Consider the following 27,791-nt stretch of genomic DNA (forward strand, 5'->3'; position numbering starts at 1 on the left):
AGGAAGCTGCCGGATAGAATTTTGCACAGAGCATAACTTAATCATGGCTAACACTTGGTTTAAGAATCATGAAAGAAAGTTGTATACATGGAATGGATCTGGAGTCACCAGAAGGTTTCCGATTGATTATATGAGTATAATAGTTACACAGAGATTTAGGAACCAGGTGTTAAATTGTAATACATTTCCAGGGGCAGATGTGGACTCTGAACACAATTTATTATGAACTATCGATTAAGACCGATGATACTGCAGAAAGGTAGGAATTTAAAAGGAGAAGGGGCCTGAATAAACTGACAGAATCAGAGGTTGTAGAGAGTTTCAGAGGGAGTATTATGGAATGATTGACAAGACCAGGGGAAAGGAACACAGTAAAAGAAGAAAGGGTAACTTTGAGAGACGAAATACTGAAGGCAGCAGATGGTCCAGTAGGTAAATAGGAAAGGGTGGTAGAATTCCTTGGGTAACACAAGAGATATTGAATTTAATTGATGAAAGGTGGAAATAAAAAAAAAAATACAATAAATGAAGCAGGTGAAAAGGAACCCAAATGTCTCAAAAATGAGATCAACAGGTACTGCAAAATGGCTAATCAGGGATGGCTTGAGGACAAATGTAAGGGTGTAGAAGGATATATCAACAGCGTAAAGACAGGTACCACCTACAGGAAAATTAGAGAGACCTTTGAAGTAAATTATGAATATCAAGAGCTCAGGTGGAATACCAGTCCTAAGCAAAAGATGAAAACCAGAAATGTGGAAGGAGTATATGGAGGGTCTATACAAGGGAGATGTACATGGGGGCAAATTATGAAAATGGAACAGGACATAGATGAAGATGAGATGGGAAATATGATACTGTGTGAAGAATTTGCCACAGCACTGAAAGACCAAAGTTGAAACAAGGCTCCAAGAATAGACAAATTCTGTTAGAACTACTAGTAGCCAAGAGAGAGCCAGCAATGGCAAAGCTCTTCCAGACAGTGAGCAAATGTTTGAGACACACAAAATACCCTCATACTTCAAGAAGAATATAATAATTCCAATCCCAAAGAGAGCAGGTGTTGACAGTTGTGAAAATTACCAAATTATCAGTTTAATAAGTCACAGATACAAAATACTAACACAAATTCTTTACAGATGAATGGAAAAACTGGTAGAAGCCAACCTCGAGGAGATTCAGTTTGGATTCTGGAGAAATGCAGAACACGAGAGGCAATACTAAATCTACAACTTCTCACTTTAGATAGGTTAAGGTTCAAATGGCTCTGAACACTATGGGACTTAACATCTGAGGTCATCAGTCCCCTAGACGTAGAACTACTTAAACCTAAGGACATCACACACATCCATGCCAGAGGCAGGATTCGAACCTGCGACCATAGCAGCAGTGTGGTTCCGGACTTAAGTGCCTAGAACTGTTCGGCCACAGATTAAGAAAAGGCAAACATACGTTTATAGCATTTGTCCACTTCGAGAAAGCTTTTGACAATGTTGATTGTAATACTTTCCTTCAAATTCTGAAGATGGCAGGGGCCACATAAAGGGAGCAAAAGGCTATTTACAGTTTGTACAGAAATCAGATGGCAGTTATAAGAATTGAGGGGCACGAAAGGGAAGCATTGGTTGAGAAGGGAGTGAGACAGGGTTGTGGCCTATCCCCGATGTTAATCAATCTGTTATTGAGCAAGCAGTAAAGGAAACAAAACAAAAATTCGGAGTAGGAATTACAATCCATGGAGAAGACATAAAAACTATAAGGTTCACCAATGACACGGTAATTCTGTCAGACAGCGAAGGACCTGGAAGAGCAGCTGAACGGAATAGATGGGGTCTTGAAAGGAGGATATAAGATATACACTACTGTCCATTAAAATTGCTACACCAAGAAGAAATGCAGATGATAAACGGGTATTCATTGCACAAATATATTATACTAGAATTGACATGTGATTACATTTTCACGCAATTTGGGTGCATAGATCCTGAGAAATCAGTACCCAGAACAACCACCTCTGGCCGTAATAACGGCCTTGATACACCTGGGCATTGAGTCAAACAGAGCTTGGATGGCGTGTACAGGTACAGCTGCCCATGCAGCTTCAACACAATACCACAGTTCGTCACGAGTAGTGGCTGGCGTATTGTGACGAGCCAGTTGCTCGGCCACCATTGACCAGACATTTTCAATTGTTGAGAGATCTGGAGAATGTGCTGGCCAGGACAGCAGTCGGACATTTTCTGTATCCAGAAAGGCCTGTACAGGACCTCCAACATGCGGTCATGCATTATCGTGCTGAAATGTAGGGTTTCGCAGGGATCGAATGAAGGGTAAAGCCACAGGTCGTAACGCATCTGAAATGAACGTCCACTGTTCAAAGTGCCGTCAATGCGAACAAGAGGTGACGGAGACGTGTAACCAATGGCACCCCATACCATCACGCCAGATGATACACCAGTATGGTGATGACGAATACACATTTCCAATGTGCGTTCACCCTGACGTCGCCAAACACAGATGCAACCATCATGATGCTGTAAACAGAACCTGGATTCATCCGAAAACATGACGTTTTGCCATTCGTGCACCCAGGTTCATCGTTGAGTACACCATCACAGGGGCTCCTGTCTGTGATGCAGCGTCAAAGGTAACTGCAGCCATGGTCTCCGAGCTGATAGTCCATGCTGCTGCAAACGTCGTCGAACTGTTCGTGCAGATGGTTGTTGTCTTGCAAACGTCCCCATCTGCTGACACAAGGATCAAGACATGGCTGCATGATCCATTACAGCCATGCGGATAAGATGCCTGTCATCTCGACTGCTAGTGATACGAGACTGTTGGGATCCAGCACGGCATTCCGTATTACCCTCCTGAACCCACCAATTCCATATTTTGCTAACAGTCATTGGATCTCAACCAACGCGAGCAGCAATGTCTCGATACGATAAACTGCAATCATGATATGCTACAATCCGACCTTTATCAAAGTTGGAAACATGATGGTACGCATTTCTCCTCCTTACACGAGGCATCACAACAACGTTCCACCAGGCAATGCAGGTCAGCTGCTGTTTGTGTACGAGAAATCGGTTGGAAACTTTCCTTATGTTAGCACGTTGTAGGTGTCGCCACCAGCGCCAACCTTGTGTCAATGCTCTGAAAAGCTAATCATTTGCATATCACAGCACCTTCTTCCTGTCGGTTAAATTTCGTGTCTGTAGCACGTCATCTTCATGGTGCAGCAATTTTGATGGCCAGTAGTGTACATAAACAAAAGAAAAACAAGGATAATGGAATGTAGTCGAATTAAATCAGGTGATGCTGAGGGAAACAGGTTAGAAAATGAGACACTAAGTGGTAGGTGAGTTTTGCTATATGGGCAGCAAAATAACAGATGATGGTTGAGGTAGAGAGGATATAAAATGTAGACTGGTGATGGTAAGAAAAGAGTTTCGGAAGGATGGAAACTTGTTAACATCGAGTATAGATTTAAGTGTCAGGAAGTCTTTCCTGATAGTATTTGTATGTAGTGTAGCCATGTATGGAAGTGAACCATGGACACTACCTAGAGTAGACAAGAAGAGAATAGAAGCTTTCAAAATGTGGTGCTACAGAAGAATTATGAAAATTTGATGGGTAGGTCACACGCAACTAATGAGTTGGTGCTGAATAGAATTGGGGATAAGAGGAATTTGTGGCACAACTTGACTGGATGAAGGGATCGGTTGGTAGGACATGTTCTGAGGCATCAAGGGATCACCAATTTAGTATTGGAGGGAAGCATGGAGTGTAAGAATCATAGAGGGGGACCAAGAGGTGAATACACTGAGCAAATTCAGAAGGATGTAGATTGCAGTAGTTATTTGGAAATGAAGAGGTATGCACAGGAAAGAGTAGCAAGGAGGGCTGCATCAAACCGGTCTTTGGACTGAGCACAACAAAAAAATCACTCTCATTTCAGTATTTCATTACATTCTGCATCACACTGCAGTGGAAGTTCATATACTCTTCAAGATGTTTCACCCCCCTTTTTATTTTCTTCTTTAGCTTGCAAAGAGGAAATCCCTTACCTGTAATCTAAGGATCCTTGTTTTCAGATTACTGGTAGATCCTGAATGACACCACCTCAGTCCACCGCACATTACCATGAAATGTAGTCTGCAGTGCAACAGTAGTAGGAAACGAAAGTGTCACCCCCACACACATTTTTTATAGTTTCATTTCTACTTTTAAATAAAATTTCTGACTTCCAAACTTCATAATACTGTCATTCACATTAGAGGTAACTTGACGAGTGCTCCAGAGAACTATGTTGGCTTCTTCGCTGTTCATTTTGTTTATTAATGATCCAGCAACAATATTAATAGTAATCACAGACTTTTGCAGATAATGCAATCATCTACAATGAAATACTATCTGAAAAAACTGCTTACATGTTCACTCGGATTTTTAAGTGTTCTGAAAGTGATTCAAAGACTGATAAATCATAGTGAATGTTCAGAAATGTAAAATTGCACACTTCACTTTACTAAATGTAATATCATGTGATTAAAATATCAATGGATTACAACTGGCGTCAGCTAATTCTTACAAATGCCTGGGTGAAACAACTGGGTGCGGAGAGGGGGGGGGGGGGGGGGGCATAGAAATGAAAGGATCAGAGTATGAAGTGGGTTAACCTTTTCCAATCCAATTTTTCTACATAATGCATTTTTCCAAACATTTATTTTACACTAATGGAAATATGTCGGATATTGGAGCTGTAGCGGAAAATCATAATGTTGGACATACGAGGGCTATCCACAAAGTACATTATGTTTTGGAATTAAAAATAAATAAAGTATTGGAAATTTTTTTTTATTATGTACAGACGAAAGCCACACTTAAATACTACTTTTCTACATAGTTGCCATTTAAATTACGGCACTTATCGTAGCGATGGACGAGCTTGGAAATTCCTTCGTCGTAAAATTCGGCCGCCTGCACCTTCAACCACGTGGTTACCTCTTCTTGAAGCTGTGCGTCGTCATCAAAACGCTGCATAGCCAACCACTTCTTTATTGCTGGGAATAAGTGGAAGTCGCTCGGTGCCAGGTCGGGACTGTATGGCAGATGAGGAAACAACTCCCACTTAAAAGATTTGAGAACTTCACGAGTGGCATTTGCCGTGTGGGCCCGGGTGTTGGCGTGAATCAGCAAGATCTTTGAGAGCCCAACTTTCCCCTGCACTTGTTTTATATTGCTCTTCTGAGGTTGTGCAGAGTTTGGCAATACCTTTGAGAGTTTATTGTAGTGCCTCTTTCCAGGAAATCCACAAAAATCACACCTTTTCTGTCCCAAAAGACAGTCGCCATCACCTTACTTGCTGACATTGTCTGCATGCATTTCTTGGGTTTTTGGGAGGAATGTGTGTGCCGCCACTGCATTGACTGCAATTTTGTCTCGCAGTTCACATGCTTAACCCATGTTTCGTCACCAGTAATGATGCGATCGAGTAATAAGTCGCCATCTTTCTCGTAAGTGTCCAAAAACGTTAAAGCTGCAGTCATTCACTGGTTTTTGTGAATCTCTGTCAAGATTTTTGGTATCCATCTTGCACAAAGCTTGTGGTAACCAAGCTTTTCGGTAATGATTTCGTGCAACAAACTTCAGTGAAATTTGTGGAAAACTCATAGAGAGTTCCATTATCGTGAAATTACGGTTTTCACGGACCGCGGCATCAACTTTTTTGACAAGTTCGGCAGTCACTATGTTGGGTCTTCCACTTCGCTCTTCGTTGTGAAAGTTAGTTCGGCCATTTTTAAATTTTATGACCCATTGACGCACTCCACCTTCAGCGATTATGTTGTCCCCATACACTTCACAAAGCTGCCAATAGATTTCTATCGGTGTACAGTTTTTTGCAGTCAGAAACCTTATTACAGCACGCACATCACACTTCGCGGCATTTTCAATTAACACTGACATTTCGAACTGTCACAGTAACTCAACGGAGTACAGCATGAACCTCTCACTAACACAGCAGGATGCCGACTGGGCGGCGGAATGCCATGACACCAAGATGGCCGCGCTAGCCCCGCCCCTAACGGACACAAACGAAAACATAATGTACTTTGTGGATAGCCCTCGTAGTCCGACAGTGAATCTGAAAGGTTAAGCAGTGCCAGATGTCAACTGCCACTTTTTGTGCTTTACAGGTATCCTATCTAAATAATGGCTTTACTAGACTGTAAACAATAGCATTGTCTGCGAACTTGGTAAGAGGGCTGCTCAGATTGTCACCTAAATGGTTTATATAGATTAATCTTCTGTTTCGTTCAACGACTTTCCATCAGTTACTATGAACTGTGACCTTTCTGACAAGAAATCATAAATCCAGTTGCACAACTGTGATGATATTCCATAGCTACACAATTTGATATCTAGTCACTTCCGAGAAATGGTGACAATAGCCTCTGGAAATTGTGAAATATGGAATCAACCTGAGATCCCCTGTCGACAGCAGTTTATTACTTCATGTGAATACAAGGAGGGAGGGGGGGAGAGGGGGGGGGGGGGGCGTGGAGAGAGAGAGAGAGAGAGAGAGAGAGAGAGAGAGAGAGAGAGAGAGAGAGATATGGTGGGGGGGAATGGCCAGATGAAGGGGGTCCAAGTTCCAGTTCCAGTCATTAACTACAGAAGATATTCTTTTGTTCTACCCTGGATTTTTCTCTATCTAGCATTGACAATAATCAAGGAAAAACTTAAATTTGATTTTTTTCATTTGTGTAAACTGTAATTTTCGTAAAATTATTTCAGAATCTACATAAAACTCAGCGCTTCAAATGATAAGCTCTTTGTTCTTCATGACTTAAATTTTCTCAAGGTAAAAATTGGCTCCACTGCAACAATACAGACACTTTTGACTACAACATTAAATTGTTTGAAATTATCTTAGTGTTATTGCATAAATCTATTACATTTATTTATTATTTTTCTTCATGTAATTCAAGTTTTCACTTTTGGTCTCCCTTTTAGAAACTGTCCAAGCATTACTAATGTTAATGGGAAGCCAGAACCACCACTTATTCGCAGTGGCTTCCATGAACTAAGCTTGCAAAGCTTGGCATGAAAATACTGCTAAACTTACTTTTAAACACTTTTTTTAAAAAAGCATTCTGAAGCAATTGAGGTATCATAATCGATCTACATCATCAAAATAACTCTAGTCAGGTAGTTTTCTTCACATAAAATATTTATTTTAGTATCAATTAAGTAAAACTGACGATACAAAAAAACCTGGAACCATGTTTTTGCCAAAGTAAAGTATTCCCAAAGTGACCAAAGCATTTTTATTCACAATCCAACCTAACTTGGAGTGAGCTCCTTGTCCAGGCCTTGAAGGCGCATTGGATGTCTACCAGACACTTGCAGCATCATGTGGGTGTGATACAGTGGGATATGTGGTTAGCAAACCATGTTCCAGCGATTTTGCCAACTTTCCAGACCATGAAGCTATTACTACTCATTCAAGCAACTCCTCAATTGGGACCATGAGGCTGACTGTACCACTTACCAGTTCACCCACAAAGAAAAAAATCTTTGGCTGTACCATGAACTGAACCTGGTCCTCTTCATGGCACCTGTCTGTCCTGACCATTCAGCTACAGAGATGGTCTTGGCTTGGCATGAGTAGCACAGATTATCTATGGCCAAACTACTTATCACCACTTTGCAACGATAAAAATTCAGATAACAACATTGTTGTTGTGGTCTTCAGTCCAAAGAGTGCGTTGAATCAACTCTACATGATACTCATCACGTGCAAGCCTATTCATCTTCGAATAACTACTGCACCCTACATCCTTCTGAATCTGCTCACTGCATTCATCTCTTGGTCTCCCTCTACAATTTTTACCCCCAACGCTTCCCTCCAATTCTAAATTGGCAATCTCTTGATGTCTCAGAACCTGTTCTATAGTCCTCTCCCCTCTTTTAGTCAAGTTGTCCCACAAATTTCTCGACTCCCCAATCCTACTCATTACCTACTCGATAGTGATGTGGTCTAACCACCTGCATTCTTCTGTAGCATCACATTTCAAAAGCTTCTACTCTCTCCTTGTCTGAACTGTTTATCGTCCATCTTTCACTGCCGTACATGGATACACTCCATACAAATATCTCCAAAAAAATACAGGGTGCGGAAGCGTTCATAGTAGAATATTAAAAACACATCATCAGGCAATAACTATAATTTATTTATTACCTCTTATGTCAATTATAGTTAAAGGTATGTCATTTACTAATGTGTAAGTCATTGTCCATTGCATGGATTACTTTTCGATTGTTGTTGTTGTCGTTGTGGTCTTCAGTCCTGAGACTGGTTTGATGCAGCTCTCCATGCTAATCTATCCTGTGCAAGCTTCTTCATCTCCCAGTACCTACTGCAGCCTACATCCTTCTGAATCCGCTTAGTGTATTCATCTCTTGGTCTCCCTCTACGATTTTTACTCTCCACGCTGCCCTCCAATACTAAATTGGTGATCCCTTGATGCCTCAGAACATGTCCTACCAACCGATCCCTTCTTCTAGTCAAGTTGTACCACAAACTCCTCTTCTCCCCAATTCTATTCAATACCTCCTCATTAGTTATGTAATCTACCCATCTAATCTTCAGCATTCTTTTGTAGCACCACATTTCGAAAGCTTCTATTCTTTTCTTGTCTAAAGTATTTATCATCCATGTTTCACTTCCATACATGGCTACACTCCATACAAATACTTTCAGAAACGACTTCCTAACACTTAAATCAATACTTGATGTTAGCAAATTTCACTTCTTCAGAAACGCTTTCCTTGCCATTGCCAGTCTACATTTCATATCCTCTCTACTTCGACCATCATCAGTTATTTTGCTTCCCAAATAGCACAACTCCTTTACTACTTGAAGTGTCTCATTTCCTAATCTAATTCCCTCAGCATCACCCAAGTTAATTCGACTACATTCCGTTATTCTCGTTTTGATTTTGTTGATGCTGATCTTATACCCTCCTTTCAAGACACTGTCCATTCCGTTCAACTGCTCTTCCAAGTCCTTTGCTGTCTCTGACAGAATTACAATGTCATCGGCGAACCTCAGAGTTTTTATTTCTTCTCCATGGATTTTAATACCTACTCCGAACTTTTTGTTTGTTTCCTTTATTGTTTGCTCAATATACAGATTGAATAACATCGGAGATAGGCTACAACCCTGACTCACTCCCTTCCCAACCACTGCTTCCCTTTCATGCCCCTCGTCTCTTATAACTGACATTTGCTGTCTGTACAAGTTGTAAATAGCCTTTCGCTCCCTGTATTTTACCCCTGCCACCTTCAGAATTTGAAAGAGTATCCTAGTCAGTATTGTCAAAAGCTTTATCTAAGTCTACAAATGCTAGAAACGTAGGTTTGCCTTTCTTTAATCTTTCTTCTAAGATAAGTCGTAGGGTCAGTATTGCCTCACGTGTTCCAACATTTCTACGGAATCCAAACTGATCTTCCCCAAGGTCAGCTTCTATCAGTTTTTCCATTCGTCTGTAAAGAATTCACGTTAGTATTTTGCAGCTGTGACTTATTAAACTGATAGTTCGGTAATTTTCACATCTGTCAACACCTGCTTTCTTTGGGATTGGAATTATTATATTCTTCTTGAAGTTTGAGGGTATTTCGCCTGTCTCATACATCTTGCTCACCAGATGGTAGAGTTTTGTCAGGACTGGCTCCCCCAAGGCTGTCAGTAGTTCTAATGGAATGTTGTCTACTCCAGGGGCCTTGTTTCGACTCAGGTCTTTCAGTGCTCTGTCAAACTCTTCACGCAGTATCATATCTCCCATTTCATCTTCATCTACATCCTCTTCCTTTTCCATAATATTGTCCTCAAGTAAATCGCCCTTGTATAGACCATCTATATACTCCTTCCACCTTTCTGCTTTCCCTTCTTTGCTTAGAACTGGGTTTACATCTGAGCTCTTGATATTCATGCAAGTGGTTCTTCTTTCTCCAAAGGTCTCTGTAATTTTCTTGTAGGCAGTATCTATCTTACACCTAGTGAGGTAAGCCTCTACATCCTTACATTTGTCCTCCAGCCATCCCTGCTTAGCCATTTTGCACTTCCTGTCGATCTCATTTTTGAGACGTTTGTATTCCTTTTTGCCTGCTTCACTTACTGAATTTTTGTATTTTCTCCTTAAATCAATTAAATTCAGTATCTCTTTGGTTACCCAAGGATTTCTACTAGCCCTCGTCTTTTTACCTACTTGATCCTCTGCTGCCTTCACTATTTCATTCCTCAAAGCTACCCATTCTTCTTCTACTGTATTTCTTTCCTCCATTCCTGTCAATTGTTCCCTTATGCTCTCCCTGAAACTCTGTACAATCTCTGGTTTAGTCAGTTTATCCAGGTCCCATCTCCTTAAATTCCCACCTTTTTGCAGTTTCTTCAGTTTTAATCTACAGTTCATAACCAGTAGATTGTGGTCAGAGTCCACATATGCCCCTGCAAATGTCTTACAATTTAAAATCTGGTTCCTAAATCTCTGTATAACCATTATACAATCTATCTGATATCTTCTAGTATCTCCAGGGTTCTTCCATGTATACAACCTTCTTTCATGATTCTTGAACCAAGTGTTAGCTATGATTAAGTTATGCTCTGTGCAAAATTCTACCAGGTGGCTTCCTCTTGCATTTCTTAGCCCCAATCCATATTCACCTACTACGCTTCCTTCTCTTCCTTTTCCTACTGTCGAATTCCAGTCACCCATTACTATTAAATTTTTGTCTCCCTTCACTACCTGAATAATTTCTTTTATATCATCATACATTTTATCAATTTCTTTATCATCTGCAGAGCTAGTTGGCATATAAACTTTTATTACTGTAGTAGGCGTGGGCTTTGTGTCTATCTTGGCCACAATAATGTGTTCACTATGCTGTTTGTTGCAGCTTATCCGCACTCCTCTATTTTTTTTATTTATTATTAAACCTACTCCTGCATTACCCCTATTTGATTTTGTATTTATAACCCTGTAATCACCTGACCAAAAGTCTTGTTCCTCCTGCCACTGAACTTCACTAATTCCCACTATATCTAACTTTAACCTATCCATTTTCGTTTTTAAATTTTCTAACCTACCTGCCCGATTAAGGGATCTGACATTCCACGCTCCGATCCGTAGAAAGCGTTTTCTTTCTCCTGATAACAATGACTCCTGTCAAATGATGCTCCCTCTGCACAACACTCACCTAGGTAGCATTGGAAGTTTTCCATAATTCAGTGTAACGTATTCCCTGGGACATTGCCCACAGCAGTTCTGATGCGATCCTTCAACTTAGGAAGGGGCGGCACAACATGTTCAGAACACTTCTAGCTTCAGGCAGCCCCAAAAGAAAAAGTCTGCACATGAAAGGTCAGGTCAGCGAGGCGGCCAGGAAATGTCACCAAAACAGGAAATTACTCTACCGGGAAATGTCTGTTGCAAGAAATCCATGCAAATTCTGGCTCTATGCGAGGTCGCTCTGCCTTGTTGAAACCATAATTGTTGCACATCCACATCGACCATACCTTATTGGGGAAGAACGAAGTCTTGGAGCATCTTTAGGTAGTGTTCACTGGTGACAGTTACAGCCACAGTGCTGTCTTCCTCAAAGAAGTAAGGGCCAATAATCCCAAAGGAAGCCACTCCACACCACAGTGTGACACAAGAACTGTGCAAGGGCATGATGTGCAGTTCGTGCAGGTTTAGATTACTCCAATAATGTGTATTCTGTTTATTCACTGAACCACTTGACTCTAAATGAGCTTCATCTGATATCAGGATGGCGTGCAACATTTGTGGATTATGGCGAAGGAGATCACCCATGGTTAAGCAGAATGTTTCATGTGAAACCCTATCGCGAGGCCCAATTCCCTCAACAATCTGCAGCATATATGGGTGAAAATGGAGATTGTGCAATATTCCCCTGAATGAGCAATCTGACATATGCACAGTTTGCACATGACGATGAGCAGATCTTTTTGGGCTATGCAATAGTGCAGCACAAACATTTTCCACGGCTTCTGGTGTCCGTGCAGTTCTTTCACTTCCTGGTTTGCCATTACCAACAGAACCTGTTGTTCGAAATGCACATACCCCCCTCACAATGGTCCATCCATCTGGAACTTTCCCATGATGTCCCAAGTAGCAATAACAGAGTCATTATTGTTGAAGTAACTTTCAATAGCAAAGGCACGATGCTGTGCTCTCCACCGCTCCATATCACTGTCACACTCGAAATGGCAACTCATTAGTACACGAATGGGGCACGAGTTAGTGCGCATTCCTGCAGTAAGTCATTGTACTACGCACCCTGTATTTTTTAATACCTAAATCTGTATTTGATAACAAATTTCTTTTCTTCAGAAACGCTTTCATGGTCATTGCCAGTCTACATTTTATGTCCTCTCTACTTCAGCCACTATCAGCTTTTCATTGCTCAAATAATAAAACTCATTTACTACTTTCAGTGTCTCATTTCCTAATCTAATTCCCTCAGCATCACTTGATTTAATTCACATACATTCCCTTGTTTGTTTGTTTTGCTTTAGAGCACAAAAACAAATAGGATCATACAAACCCATGTCAGAACTGTGGAACACGAAGACAAAGAGAGGAGTTAATAAGAATTACACATTAATCACAATTGATGGAAGAAAGGACTGCTAGAAACAGGGATCTGTAGAAAGGTCTATAAAATATGCCATTGAGAAACAAAGGTCCTGAACTAAAAGTTAAATGGCCTCCACCATATTGCTATGATGGATAAAAGGTAAAACGCAGACGACAGGCTGCACATCATTCACTAAAGCGGCAGATATCTCAGGCGGCAAACAGAAATGATAACATAAGTGGTTAAAAAAGGGGCATTACATCAGAAAATTGCCGACCGTCAAAGGATGGTGACCACTTAACAAATTACTATGGCTAAAAAAACATTGCCTGATACACAACCTAGCTAAAATGATCTCCTCACGGCAATAGGGCTGAGAAGATCATCCAAGCCATTGGGAGAGGCTCAAGAACCCGGAACTTGTTCCCATGAAGGGAGGACCAGGGGTATGCCAAAGTGACACCATCTGCTGACAGTCGGCAACGCAGACATCATTGGAGGGAAAGTAAGAATTGGCGGCTGAGGTACGAGGTCTGTAACCTTAGCAGCAGTGTCAGCGGCCACATTTCCTGCCAGATTAATGCGACCAGGAATTCACATAAACACCACAGTGGCTCCTTCACAAGTGAGCAAGTGACAGCCTTCCTGGAACTGTTGCACTAAGACATGGACGGTGTACAGCACACAGAGGCTTCGAAGGGCACAGATGACCCAATTGAAAAGCCTTTGTCGCCACGTGTACTGCGCGGCCTGATACACGGTGAAGAGCTCTACCGCAAATACTGAGCAGTGTTCAAGAAGCCGATACCAAAAAACATCGGTGCCAATGTCAAAGGCACACCCCACACCATCAGTGTACAAAAAGGTACAATCGTGAAGTTCTGTGCGATGGTCATGAAACTGAAGGCAATAGAGCAAGGCTGGAATAGTATCCTCAGGAAGCGAATGGAGGCCCAGGTGAACACGGGCCACACGAAGCCAAGGTGGTGAAGGGTTCACACCCACTGGGAAAGTTGCAGGCAACATGAAGCTGCCAGAGCAAGAGCCGAAAGCGAACTCCAGCAGGTAACACAGAAGAGGGACACACCCCATACTAGCGATTAAAGGAATCATCAAAAGAGGAGGAATGGGATGGATGACCACGCATGGCAGACCAACAGCATCAATACCTGCTGAGTAGAAAGTCACAGCAGTAGGACAGCGGTAGTTCAGCAGATTCTGCATACATACTCTCAACAGAGCTAGTGTAAAAGGTGCCACTGGCCAAATGGATGCCATGATGGTGAATAGTATAGAAACGGCATAAGAGGGATGGACAGGCAGATTCATAAACAAAACACTCATAGCCCAGTTTCGAATCGGCGAGGGACTGGTACAAATGGAGGTGGGTGGTTTGATCTACTTCCCAGGAGTACCATTGAGGACACATGTAGTACATTGAGGGACCGCATACAGTGGGCTGCCAGGTAAGACATGGGAGAACCAGGAAAGTTTCCTATCAAGCCCCATAAATTTCATAGTTTCAATAAATGGAAGAGCATCAGGCCCAATATGTAAATATCATGGGAGAAACCAATTGTGTCGCCAGAAATTCATACAGATGGTTTTGCCAGTGGAAAAACAAAAGCCATTGTCGATGCTTCATGAGTGAAGATGATCGAGACATTGCTGGAAACACACCTCAATGAGAAAAGTCTGTGGAAAACTGCAATAGATGACAAAATCTTCAATGAAAAGGGAGCTGGAGATGCCCGGTGGGAGACAAGGTCATTATAGGGTTAATGGCGATAGCAAACAGGATGATACTCAAGACAGAACCCTGAGTCACACCATTTTCCTGGATAAAGGTGTCTGACAAGGCAGAGCCCAACGTACCCTGAAAACTCTGTCTTTTAATAATTCCCAAGGAAACTGGTCATGCGGCCACTGAAGAGTTGTGTGCAGAGAGTATGGAGGACACCAGTCCTCCAGTAGGTATATGCTTTCTCCAAATTGAAAAACATGGCAACAGTCTGCGATTTCTGCATTCATGACACGGGTGGACAATGTGACGAGATGGTAGATGGTCAACTGCAGAATGGTGTGCTCAAAATCCATACTGTACAATGGTTAGTAAACCATGAGACTCAAGCCACCATACCAACCGAGCATGAATCACTTTGCAAACACAGCTGGCAATAGAAATGGGGCAGTAGCCAGAAGGTAGGTGTTTGTCCTTACCGGGCTTAGGCATGGGTATGTCAGTGCTTCACACCAGCGTCTGAGAAAAGTGCCCTCTGTCCAGATATGATTGTACATAGGAAGAAGAAAGTGCTTGTCCAGAAGAGAAAGATGCTGCAACAAATGAAAATGTGAACATCATCTGGCCCTGGGGCGGAGGATCGGGATGAGGTGAGAGCATGATCTAGCTCCCTCATAGTAAAGGTGACATTGTAGCACTCATGATTCTGAGAAAATAAGGGTGTCACCTGAGCCTCCCCCACTCATTTGTGATGGAGGAAGGCAGTGTGATAGTGGGAGGAGCTCGAAATCTCCACAAAATGGTGGCCCAAGGTGCTGGAGGTAGCAATAGGTTCCACGACGATATTGTCTGCTAATGTCAGGCTGGAAATTGGGGAATGGATCCTGGTCCCACAGAACCCTCGCAGGTTGATCCACATGATAGAACAAGGAGTGGCACTGTTAAAAATTAGTGAATGAAATCCAGATAGCTTTTTTGCTATCCCGAAGAACTTGACCACATTGTGCATGGAACTGTTTATAATGAATGCAGTTTGAAACCGTAGGATGACCATTAAAAACGTGGAGAGCACGATCCCATGCACAAATTGCGTTGCGACATGCCTCAGTTCACCAAGGGACGGGACGCAGCATGGTAAAGAGGACATGCAAGTAACGCAACATTCTGCAGTAATAAGGATAACATTTGTAATATATTCCAGCTGGCCTTATTAAGCTGCCCTGTGGGTGTGCACGCAGGTGGGGATAGGAGTCAGCAAACAGAAAGCACACAGAAAATGTGTCAGAAAGAACATAGGTGCGCAAGGAGTCTGAAAAGAATGTGGGTGCTCCCGTGTTAAGGCAGAGGAAGTTCAAGTTGATGAGGTCTGCCAAGAGGGCACCTCTCTGACAGGTTCTGCGAGAACCCCAAAGAGGATGGTGCGGATTGAAGTCACCAAGCAACAGGAAGGGGCAAAGTAGCTGCCCAGTAAGACAGAGGAAGTCTGCCCCAATGACATCAAATGATAGAGGGATGCAAATGGTAAAAAGGGAAAAGGCCAAGTGAGGAAGGAAAAGGCAAACTGCAACAGTTTGAAGGCAGGTACTCAGAAAGGAGATGGGTTGATTATGATCATCATCCCATATGAGCAGCATGACTCCCCCATGACAGGGATTGTGGTCCTTCGGGGGTGGGAAGTAAAAATGGACTAGGAAGAGATGCCAAGAGCTCAAAGTAGTCGTGACGATGCAATTTTGGGCGCTGCGATTTTAAGAGCAGCCATGAATCCTCTCTTTGATTGAAGGCCATGAACATTCCACTGAAGGAGAGTCATAACTAGGAAAGGAGAGGAGGAAAAAAATGAAGGGGCGCCACCTCGGCGGTTGCCGAGTGCCCACCTTCAAAGACTCACTGCTACAGAGCACAGAGGCTGGAGGATCCTGCTCCATGAGATCGACAGAGATCAGCATTCTACTACCCTGGTCAGTTTGCAGAGTCCACGGCAGAAAAATGGTTGGCAGTGTGCACCGGCGACATGGAGGTCAGCCGGTGAGGGTATCACATGGCAACACTATCAAAGATGATCTCTCAGTCTGTGAAGGAGAGGACTGTTTGCCTTTGTTTGACTTCTTGGAGCCTTTCCAGTTGGCAGAGGAAGAGTCAGATATTTGTTGGCTAGAGGGACATAGTAAGTCTTTGTGGGAACATTCCTTCTGTACTTTGTGGCTTGCCAGTTGTGTAGCAGGTGAGTTCGCCGTGGGAGGCGAATGTTTGGTGGCTTGTTGCACAGCTGGACGAAGAGACTGCGATGCCACCATGACACTGGGTGATTTCACAACCACAGTGCTGAAACTGAGGTTGCATGTCTGCGTTGCCTCGTCCTCCACAGAGCAAGATATAGCGAGAACAGTACTGTTAAGTGTCACGTGGTAGAACACAGGGTTTGTGACTAGCCAATAACTTGCGAGCAACCAGCTAAGGTACTTTTTCCTTTACCCGGATTTTTAATTCTTGGGAGGCAGTGGCAAGGTCGCCATTGCAGTTTGACACAGCAGGGAGGAGGAGGCGGACGATCGTCCTCGTGAGCATCCCTACCAGAAATTACACATTTGGCCGGGTGTTGACAGGACTATCTAGAGTGGTTGTAACGATGACAGTGCATCGGGTTTGGAATGTACGGTAATACTGTGATAGCTTCCTAGCCTGCTTTGATCTTCGACAGAAGTACCACTCTATCAAAAGTGAGAAAAAGAGTGTGTGTGAGCACTAAGGATGCATCTACTTTTTTCATCACCCGGTGGACAGCAATGACACCCAGATCAGATAGGTACATTTGGATTCCTGCCTCAGTCAGGCCATCGAGCAGCCCAGTGTAAATAACCCTACGGAAAGAATTCAGAATTCTCTGGGCCTCAACACGAACACAATAGCCGTGGAGAAGCAAAGCAGCAAGCAATCGTCACAATTGAGAGTCAGATGTAGTTTCAAAAGCAAAGTGCCACTGCATAAACGAGAACAGGATTTCATAGGGGTGGAAATTGCGTCAACCCCTTTCTGACTAAGAAAAGGATGTACTGTTGCAAAAGACTGACTGTCTTCAGTGCGTGAAACCACGAGGAATCATGGTGCAGCTGTGAGGGCCTTTGAATCAGGAGCTTCATTGCATTTACATTAGGTAGACTTAGACTGAGAAGATGAAGATAGCTTACTGCAAGAAATCCACCCCCAACTGCCAGTGTCTTCAACGGTGCGCTCCTTTCAACTGGGGGTCTCCTTCGCCTCAGAGGGTGGGGGCGGGGAGGAGGGGGGTGGGGTGGGGGGTGCACTCACCCGCCTGAAGTGAAGCTTCACACCTCCTGAACACCTGACAAGAGGGACCAATCGACAATTTGGGAAGGTAGCAGCTCAGGCAATTACCCCTCCCTGGGCCTGGCATGTACCAGAGGTACATGTGACCCCACCTGTCGACCCAGGGCTGGGAATTATGCGTTAGTCAGTCATCTGTCACGCATCAACAAGTGGGCCGGCCTTTAGGAGCCCAAAGGGAGGAAAAAGAAAAAGAGGAGCCTCAAATGCCGAAGTGGAGGAAGGACAGGAGAAGGTGAATTAACAAAGGAAACAAGGAACCAAAAAACAGTGGTGAAACTGTTCTTATGCCCGCTACCTAAAATGCAGAACACATTCAGTAAAACACCCCAGACATGTTCCCCAAGGGAGAGGAAAAAGAAGAGCAATAGTACAGACATACAGCATGGAAGGGTAAAGAGGCTGCAAAGGGTTGGCCCCATGGTAGTCAAGCACAAACCTGCCCCTTGGGCGCTCCTTTATCCTTGTTTTGCTTTTGTTGTGTTCATCTTACATCCTCCTTTAAGACATTACACTGTCCATTCCACTCAACTGCTCTTCGAAGTCCTTTGCTGTCTCTGGAAAAATTACAATGTCATCAGCAAACCTGAAAGTTTATTTTTCTTCTCCCTGGATTTTAATTCTTCTTCCAAATTTTTCTCTGGTTTCCTCTACAGCTTGCAAAATGTAGACACTAAATGACGTCAGTGACAGGCTACAACCCTGTCTCACTGCTTCTCAACCACAACTTCCCTTTCATGACCCTCAACTCTTACCACTACCATCTGGTTACTTCACAAGTTGTAAATAGCCTTTCACTCTCCGTATTTTACTCCTGCTACCTTCAGATCTTCAAAGAGTATGCCAGTCAACATTGTCAAAAGCTTTCTCTAAGTCTATATATGCCATAAACATACGTTTGCCTTTGCTTAACCCATCTGCAAAGACAACGCATAGGGTCTGAACTGCCCCATATTTAATTGGAGTTTGAAGTGAGATCTCGTTTTTATATCTACATCTACATCCATACTCCGCAAGCCACCTGACGGTGTGTGGCGAAGGGTACCCTGAGTACCTTTATCGGTTCTCCCTTCTATTCCAGTCTCGTATTGTTCGTGGAAAGAACGATTGTCGGTATGCTTCTGTGTGGGCTCTAATCTCTCCGATTTTATCCTCATGGTCTCTTCGCGAGATATACGTAGGAGGGAGCAATATACTGCTTGACTCTTCGTTGAAGGTATGTTCTTGAAACTTTATCAAAAGCCCGTACCAAGCTACTGAGCGTCTCTCCTGCAGAGTGTTCCACTGGAGTTCATCTATCATCTACGTAACGCTTTCGCGATTACTAAATGATCCTGTAACGAAGCGCGCTGCTCTCCATTGGATCTACTCTATCTCAGAGGAGGAGCCCCTCCACACCAACTCAAAAGGTCTACTGCCATCTCTGCATAAGGGTTAGTTTTCACTAATGTGAGGTGTCACAGGATGTGGATACTGTGATGTTTGCACACGTCTGGTTAAGATTAACCATTAATATGCGCTCATCTGGAGACAGATTGGGACGAAAGGGCAGTGAGAAAAAAGTGCCAAGGCAAGTGCCTAAAGGAAAAAAATCTGTGTGATAGGTCAGGTAGTAAGAGCAGTTGCGGAATCTTGCTGACTGCAATACGTCATGCAAGGATGAGTTGAGTTAGCAGAGGGGTATCATGCAAACAGATACGATGTCAAGCCATATGTTCGTCATACATCAGTCTGTGACGGTGCTGCTGCAAACTGTGCTGCAGTTCAGGTTGTGAGAGCCCCCTGCTGCACTTCGTCGGTGGTGACTTGGTGCAGGGGAAGGCCCAGGTCGTCCATCGGTGTCTGGAGGACGAGTGTCAAAGCCAAGCGCACGGAGACGAATAGTCGCATAGCGGCACTACTACTCACTCGTTGGTGCTGATAGGCTCAGTGAGGGCTGTGGCTGTGTCTCCCCCATGTAGCGACAACATAGCCCATACCCCTGAGGGTTCTGACTGCTGTGATAGCCCACTCGCCAAAGTGGAGCTGCTCGGAAGCAATGGGTTTCAGTGTTGTTGTGGCGGCTCCTGTCTTCTTCGGTGTGTCTGATGTGGTGTCCTTCCTCCAACTGCTCCACAAGGGGAGCAGCGACAGTTCTCTTTTCTTTGTCTGTAGTGTCCACACGGATGTCGTGAGCCATCTGCTAGTACAATTTCCACAGTTGGCTGCATGCCTCCCATCTCTACAGTCAGTGTGGCTTTAAACGTTGCCGTACCTGTGTCCATAGTGGCTTTGAAGGCCGCAATCGCCTCCTCGTTGCGGCCGCCAGTGTGGCATGCATCTCCTGCACTTGCAGCACCTGCTGGGCTACCGCCGATGGCCAGTCCCCTGTGCCACTCTCACTGGTGCGATATTCCGGCCGTGTGTGGGCAGTGGGAGCTGCCTTCTCTCCTTTCGGCTGCGCCTTCGTTCGGTGGTGCTCATGGCGCCATCGTCGTGTCTTCTCGGTTTCCGGCTTGTCTCCAGCACATCATCACTAGTGAAAGCCGGGTAACCACGCCAGTTTGCCACATGTGGCCTGCCACAACGAGCACAAGTTGGCGCCTCTTTTCATCGTCTGTCACAAGTGCGGGTGTCGTGCGTGCCGGCGCACTTAACACACCATAGTGAGTTGCGGCAGTATTTAGCCACATGCCCTTCAGCTTGGCACCTGAAGCACTGTGGCCTAGGGTCCATGCCTAGGAGGAAAACTTCGGCAGTCACAGGAAAGCCTAAGAGCTGCCTTATCCTGAAGATGCCACTGCCATACATCGCAGTTCCCACTACAACGATGTACAGCAGTGGCCTCTTCTTATTCGTCTGGTTGTGCAGCTTAGTAGTTGCACCCCGGAATCCGGCATGTGACAGCCCCCTCTTGGACTCCCTTTTCATCACAGATCCAAGGCAGCGCTCTGATCAGGCCCTTGGATTTCTTCTCGCACTGTTTTGGCATGGTTGTCTTCTCCACAGTAGGTGGATCAACAATGTGGGCAGTTACAGTGCTCCTCAGTGCACGGTGGTCGGCCACGCTCGCTGCCTGCAGCTGGATGATGGCGTTTGAGTTATGGGACTCTACGCCTACTTTTCCCTGCAGCAGCTGGCTATGACATTTTACACCTCCGTCCACAACCCTCTACTGCTCTGAATATACAGAGGGGGCACAGGTACGTGATGCTTGTCATGCATCCATTCCCCATTCCCAGTAGGTTGCGGTGTCTAAGGCTTCTCTCTGTCTGCCTTCTTATTCTTCTGCCCATTTCTGCGAATTCTGTGGCACGACAATTTTGCTGTGTCGTAATAACGATGAATGACAATTTGTTCAGCGTCACGCCACAGTCTGAGAACGGTTTTGCAGCTTTTCTTCTAGCTTAACACAGGTAGCGCGCTGAAGCAGTGCTGCGCACACCTCCGCTGTTCAAGCGCAACTCCAGAGCTAAAATGTCATTTGGTCTGACCAACTGCAACACCACTTCGTAGTGAGCAACAGCAACTTGCTCTTCACCTGACTGCAACACCAGCACGGCATGGTCTCCTCAACTGAAATGGAGTTTGGCACAAGGTATCTCATTGCCAGAGTCCAGCACCAGTCTGACAGAAGCTACATTTTCTAAGCAATCTTTTCCCACATTTCCCTTCACTCCCCTTAAACATAGGACATGTTCTGAGGCATCAAGGGATCACCAATTTAGTATTGGAGGGCAGCGTGGAGGGTAAAAATCGTAGAGGGAGACCAAGAGATGAATACACTAAGCAGATTCAGAAGGATGTAGGTTGCAGTAGGTACTGGGAGATGAAAAAGCTTGCACAGGATAGAGTAGCATGGAGAGCTGCATCAAACCAGTCTCAGGACTGAAGACCACAACAACAACAACAACAACAACAACAACAACAACAACCCCTTAAACATTACCTAATATATATATATATATATATATATATATATATAATGGAAGGAAATATTTCACGTGGGAAAAATTATATATAAAAACAAAGATGAGGTGACTTACCGAACAAAAGCGCTGGCAGGTCGATAGACACACAAACAAACACAAACATACACACAAAATTCAAGCTTTCGCAACAAACTGTTGCCTCATCAGGAAAGAGGGAAGGAGAGGGGAAGACGAAAGGAAGTGGGTTTTAAGGGAGAGGGTAAGGAGTCATTCCAATCCCGGGAGCGGACCTGTCCTTTTTTCCCCCTAAGGTAAGTCTTTCCTGATGAGGCAACAGTTTGTTGTGAAAGCTTGAATTTTGTGTGTATGTTTGTGTGTCTATCGACCTGCCAGCGCTTTTGTTCGGCAAGTCACCTCATCTTTGGTTTTTTTTATATATATATATATATATATATATATATATATATATATATATATATATGTTTGTTTGTGTGTCTATCGACCTGCCAGCGCTTTTGTTCGGCAAGTCACCTCATCTTTGGTTTTATATATATATATATATATATATATATATATATATATATATATATATATATATATAAATCTGTTCATATCAGCTCAACATTGCAAGTGGTTTAGAAAGCTCAATAAAATCTCGGTTTACAAGCTGCATCACTTCGTATAAAACACTCAAGCTCGTCATTCCTGTCTCCAGTACTGTCATCAGAATTAATATCACCGACTGCTGTGGTTGGTTTAGGAAGCCGGCGGTAGGTCGCAATAGTCTCTCAGTAGTGAAAGGTCACTGTGGCTTGCCGGTAGAGGTAGGTCTCTCAGGCCTGGTGCTGACATCTCGCAACATCACGTGATTCCCAATTCTGCTATTCACCGCTAGATGGCAATGGGATCATTTTCATAGCAGCAGGGGACTTCAGTTAATTTTACATCAGCCAATTTGTACAAAATATTAATAAATTATACACGTAAACCATCTTGTATCGGTGTTTGTATTAGTGAAAACTGTATCAAAATCCCTACAATATTTCCAGAGAGTAGCCTGACCATACAGACAGAAACTGCGACAGGGGACTTAAAGTCAATATCTCTCTCCCCTCTCTCTCTCTCTCTCTCTCTCTCTCTCTCACACACACACACACACACACACACAGTTTGGAAGGATGGACAAGGCCGTTGTTAGTTCTCGTGAGGCAAGCTAATCTCACAACTGTTGTAATGGTTTGGTTAGCTTGCCCTGTGGCACAGGGGTAAGGTGAGTGTGCCTCTGACGAATCGCTGTGAGTGTGGCCAGGTCCACACATGCTCCTGTAATAATTTGAAAGCCCCCAGGAAAATGACATTAGATCTGCCCAGTAGTGAGCACAAACTGTAGATTTACGTTGTTTAAGTTTATGCAGCCCAAATTATTAGTTACATGAAAGCATTGTGTGTCAAGGTAAGAGGAAGTAAAGACAATTCTGTTGATATGGAGATATGCTCTGGATATAATGTTTAAGGGAAGATATAACATCAAGCAGATATGTTTAAATGAAATACGGCACACTAACAACAAGACAATACGTGTTTGCAGATATGATTACACATCACATACAACATTTAGTTTCTAAAATTTTTAAATATTTTTGTCTTTTTATTGATTGTTTATAAATAGTTTTGCTCATAGTTCAAAACTAATTTGAGCTATGTTAATATTGATTACAGCAGTCAAAACAGCAAGCAAATTTCTGTAACATGAAGGTCCCATACTTGTCTGTTCTGTTATTAGTAACATTAAAAGCATTAAGCATTTTTACTACTGCTGATACAATTTGCAAATGTTTAAAATTAGTTCGGTACCCTTCTGCATATAAAATTTAAGATATGAATTCTGTGTAGACTTTTATAAGGCATCCAATGAGACATTTGGATTTTTAATTGCATTTGTATATAAAAAGTTGTGAAAGAGGCTGATGATAGCGCAAAGTCATTAAGTGACACAGACATATGGATTTTCTGTAGAGGGGCATTCCACGAGCTTAACAGGGTGGCAGCAGCAACCTTTCTGTGTTGTACTGTTTGGCATGGTTTGGTGGAAGCAACACCTACCAAAATCCAAGCAATGATCCGGCAACACACTTTCACTGAGAAATTTTCACATTGTTAGTCGTGTCACTTTGAAATTTTTTCCATCAGTTTAGAGGTTAGTACTACTGTTCTATTTCTGGCAACTGTTCAGCAGATTTTGCATTTTGTGAGTGAAGCTGACGGAATTATTTTTTAACTCAGTTCACCAGTGGAGGGCCTTGATTATTTTTGTCACTGAATGGCTCTTAAGATTAGTGCGTTGTGTATCAGTTAGATTACCATCTAATTGAGTTGGTGTGGAATTTGACTTCAATTAATTTTAGCTGTGAGTAGCAATTGTGTTTTCCCACTGTTTTACTTATATAGAGTGTTAACTAAAAATTATATTAGGTTTTGAACTAAATTACAATTCACTTAATTACACTGACTTCATCACTAGATTATGAAATTTTGTGTGATATTAAGGACAAACTTTTAAACACTGTTGTTGTGGTACCAGTGTATTATTTCGATTTGCCATACCTCCTATTAACCTAATGTTATTTTAAATCCGATTAGTAAACCTAATGTTATTTTAAATCTGATTAGTAAACCTAATGTTATTTTAAATGTGATTAATACAACAATGAACTTCATTATTTTATTTAAAGTGATAATTAACTGGAGTCAAACAATCATCCCTTAAGACAAAGTTTTATCGAGCAATATAACTCAATTACTATTGTCACAAACATAGTGTTGTAGGGAACCCATTATTTATTCTTTGATTGCGGATATGAAGGGATTACAACGTGCTTGGTGTGCAGTAATGGTGATCTTACCTTGTGGCGAACAGACGTGGTCGACAGGAACCTTTACAATGACTATGCCTGCGCCAGTTGTACCCAGCTGTCCAACATCAGGCCACTGTTACATCCGAATGCCCCACATATCTGGATGCTGCACGATTTGACCAACTGGCCAAATGGAGACCCACAATGAGGCCTCTTTCAAACACTGTCACCTGATGATAAAGCTGTCTCACAGAAAGATGCTTCATCTCTGTGGCCTTCACAGTGATTATTCAACGCCTGACACTGTTCACATTTAACATATACCCCGCTAGGCCCAGTAACAACAGTGATATAGTCTGGTAGCTGTTCTACCTGCCACAGAGAATTCTTTAACCATCTACATACCTGCTGATAAAGTGTACTATGTTACACTGATGTTTGACTGTCTTCAGTGTGCTTCGCGTATTTTGTTAGGAAGTGTATGTATATGGTTTAATTTTTATTTTTTAGTGATCTTTGTTTTTGAATGTTTTCAGCCCTTCTGTCACGTCAACCTGCTTCCGTCAATATAGTTATTATAAAGATGCATTGCATGCAGACGGGATCAGCAATTCAGAGGGTTCTTGAATTCTATTTTGATCCATAAAATCATTCAGAAAAGTGGCCTTCACTGTCATTTGAAATAAATCAATTGATAATATATAAAAACAAAGATGAGGTGACTTACCGAACAAAAGCGCTGGCAGGTCGATAGACACACAAACAAACACAAACACACACACAAAATTCAAGCTTTCGCAACAAACTGTTGCCTCATCAGGAAAGAGGGAAGGAGAGGGGAAGACGAAAGGAAGTGGGTTTTAAGGGAGAGGGTAAGGAGTCATTCCAATCCCGGGAGCGGAAAGACTTACCTTAGGGGGAAAAAAGGACAGGTATACACTCGCACACACGCACATATCCATCCACACATACAGACACAAGCAGACATATTTCAATATGTCTGCTTGTGTCTGTATGTGTGGATGGATATGTGCGTGTGTGCGAGTGTATACCTGTCCTTTTTTCCCCCTAAGGTAAGTCTTTCCGCTCCCGGGATTGGAATGACTCCTTACCCTCTCCCTTAAAACCCACTTCCTTTCGTCTTCCCCTCTTTCCTGATGAGGCAACAGTTTGTTGCGAAAGCTTGAATTTTGTGTGTGTGTTTGTGTTTGTTTGTGTGTCTATCGACCTGCCAGCGCTTTTGTTCGGTAAGTCACCTCATCTTTGTTTTTATATATAATTTTTCCCACGTGGAATGTTTCCTTCCATTATATAAATCAATTGATAGTTTGATTCAAACATAGGACTTAATTGACACTATAAGAATGTTGTCAAAAGTCACCGTAACAAAAGAAGCTACGTTTCTATTAAAATAACTTTGCGATTGACACACTGCAATGGCAAAAGGGAGGTTCTGATATAAAGTTTGGTAACATTGATGTGAAACAATTTTTTTTTATATTTTGCACTGAATAATAAAAAACAAACTATATACAAAGTTTCTGTTTGTCATTCAAACCTTCAAATGACCTCATAGGATACCATATATCTCTGCAGCCCTGGAATACAAAAAAGATTCACAGACCATATTTAAGGGAGTTGTGAATTTCAGACACTACGGAATGGAGAGAGAGTTCTGTGTTAACAACTAAACACTACCAGTAAATTAAAATATTTAAATGGTCCGGACATCTTAACTGAACTGAAGTTAACATTACTTGCAATCTTTTCTATCTTAACATTTGCCTTTACCGTCTCTATTAATATTTGATTATTTGTGACTATGAGTACAGTGTCGGAATGGAATTTAAGTTAGGATACAAGAAATCCATTTTTGTAGTACTCTTCCAACTAAACCACTCAGGCACACCTCAAGAACTTGCTTTAACTTGGCACTGGCTTGCATATTTCTTTACAACTCTGTATAGATTCTACAGTGATGGGACGGGTCCAGCACGTTCAAGGAGGGGGATATTATGTTGAGTTTTCACTCAGGAGTGTAAATGAGAGAATATAAAACGGGTTGATCATTTGTGAGAAATCGAAACAAAAATTATCCTCTGTTTTAATCCTGTTGTCGGGGTCAAACTCAGCGCCATAATCAATCAGCTGCACCTGGTAGCTTATGAAGGCTAGATGAACATTACTTGGTCTGACAGTTTTCTCAGTGAGAAGATCATGACTGCTATCATAAGACATCCACCATTCTTTTCAATAATAATTTATTTAGATGTGGGAAGAGGCAGAAATGAGAGTGTGAAATATCAGCATACCTACTAATATGATGAATTAAGGGATTTCCTTTGCAAGGATTATCTTAGTGGTATGTATAGCACCTAACCCCCCCCCCCCCCCCCCCCCACACACACACACACACACACACACCGGGTTATAAATACAAAATCAAATAGGGGTAATGCAGGAGTAAGTTTAATAATGAATAAAAAAAATAGGAGTGCGGGTAAGCTACTACAAACAACATAGTGAACGCATTATTGTAGCCAAGATAGACACGAAGCCCACACCTACTACAGTAGTACAGGTTTATATGCCAACTAGCTCTGCAAATGATGAAGAAACTGAAGAAATGTATGTTGAGATAAAAGAATTAATTCAGGTAGTGAAGGGAGATGAAAATTTAATAGTCATGGGTGACTGGAATTTGACAGTAGGAAAAGGAAGAGAAGGAAGCGTAGTAGGTGAATAGGGATTGGGGCTAAGAAATGCAAGAGGAAGCCACCTGGTAGAATTTTGCACAGAGCATAACTTGATCATAGCTAACACTTGGTTCAAGAATCATGAAAGAAGGTTGTATACATGGAAGAACCCTGGAGATACTAGAAGATATCAGATAGATTGTATAATGGTTATACAGAGATTTAGGAACCAGATTTTAAATTGTAAGACATTTCCAGGGGCATATGTGGACTCTGACCACAATCTACTGGTTATGAACTGTAGATTAAAACTGAAGAAACTGCAAAAAGGTGGGAATTTAAGGAGATGGGACCTGGATAAACTGACTAAACCAGAGATTGTACAGAGTTTCAGGGAGAGCATAAGGGAACAATTGACAGGAATGGAGGAAAGAAATACAGTAGAAGAAGAATGGGTAGCTTTGAGGTATGAAGTAGTGCAGGCAGCAGAGGATCAAGTAGGTAAAAAGACGAGGGCTAGTAGAAATCCTTGGGTAACAGAAGAGATACTGAATTTAATTGATGAAAGGAGAAAATA

Source organism: Schistocerca americana, chromosome 3 (assembly GCF_021461395.2).
Source record: "Schistocerca americana isolate TAMUIC-IGC-003095 chromosome 3, iqSchAmer2.1, whole genome shotgun sequence".
NCBI classification, from domain to species: Eukaryota; Metazoa; Arthropoda; class Insecta; order Orthoptera; family Acrididae; genus Schistocerca; species Schistocerca americana.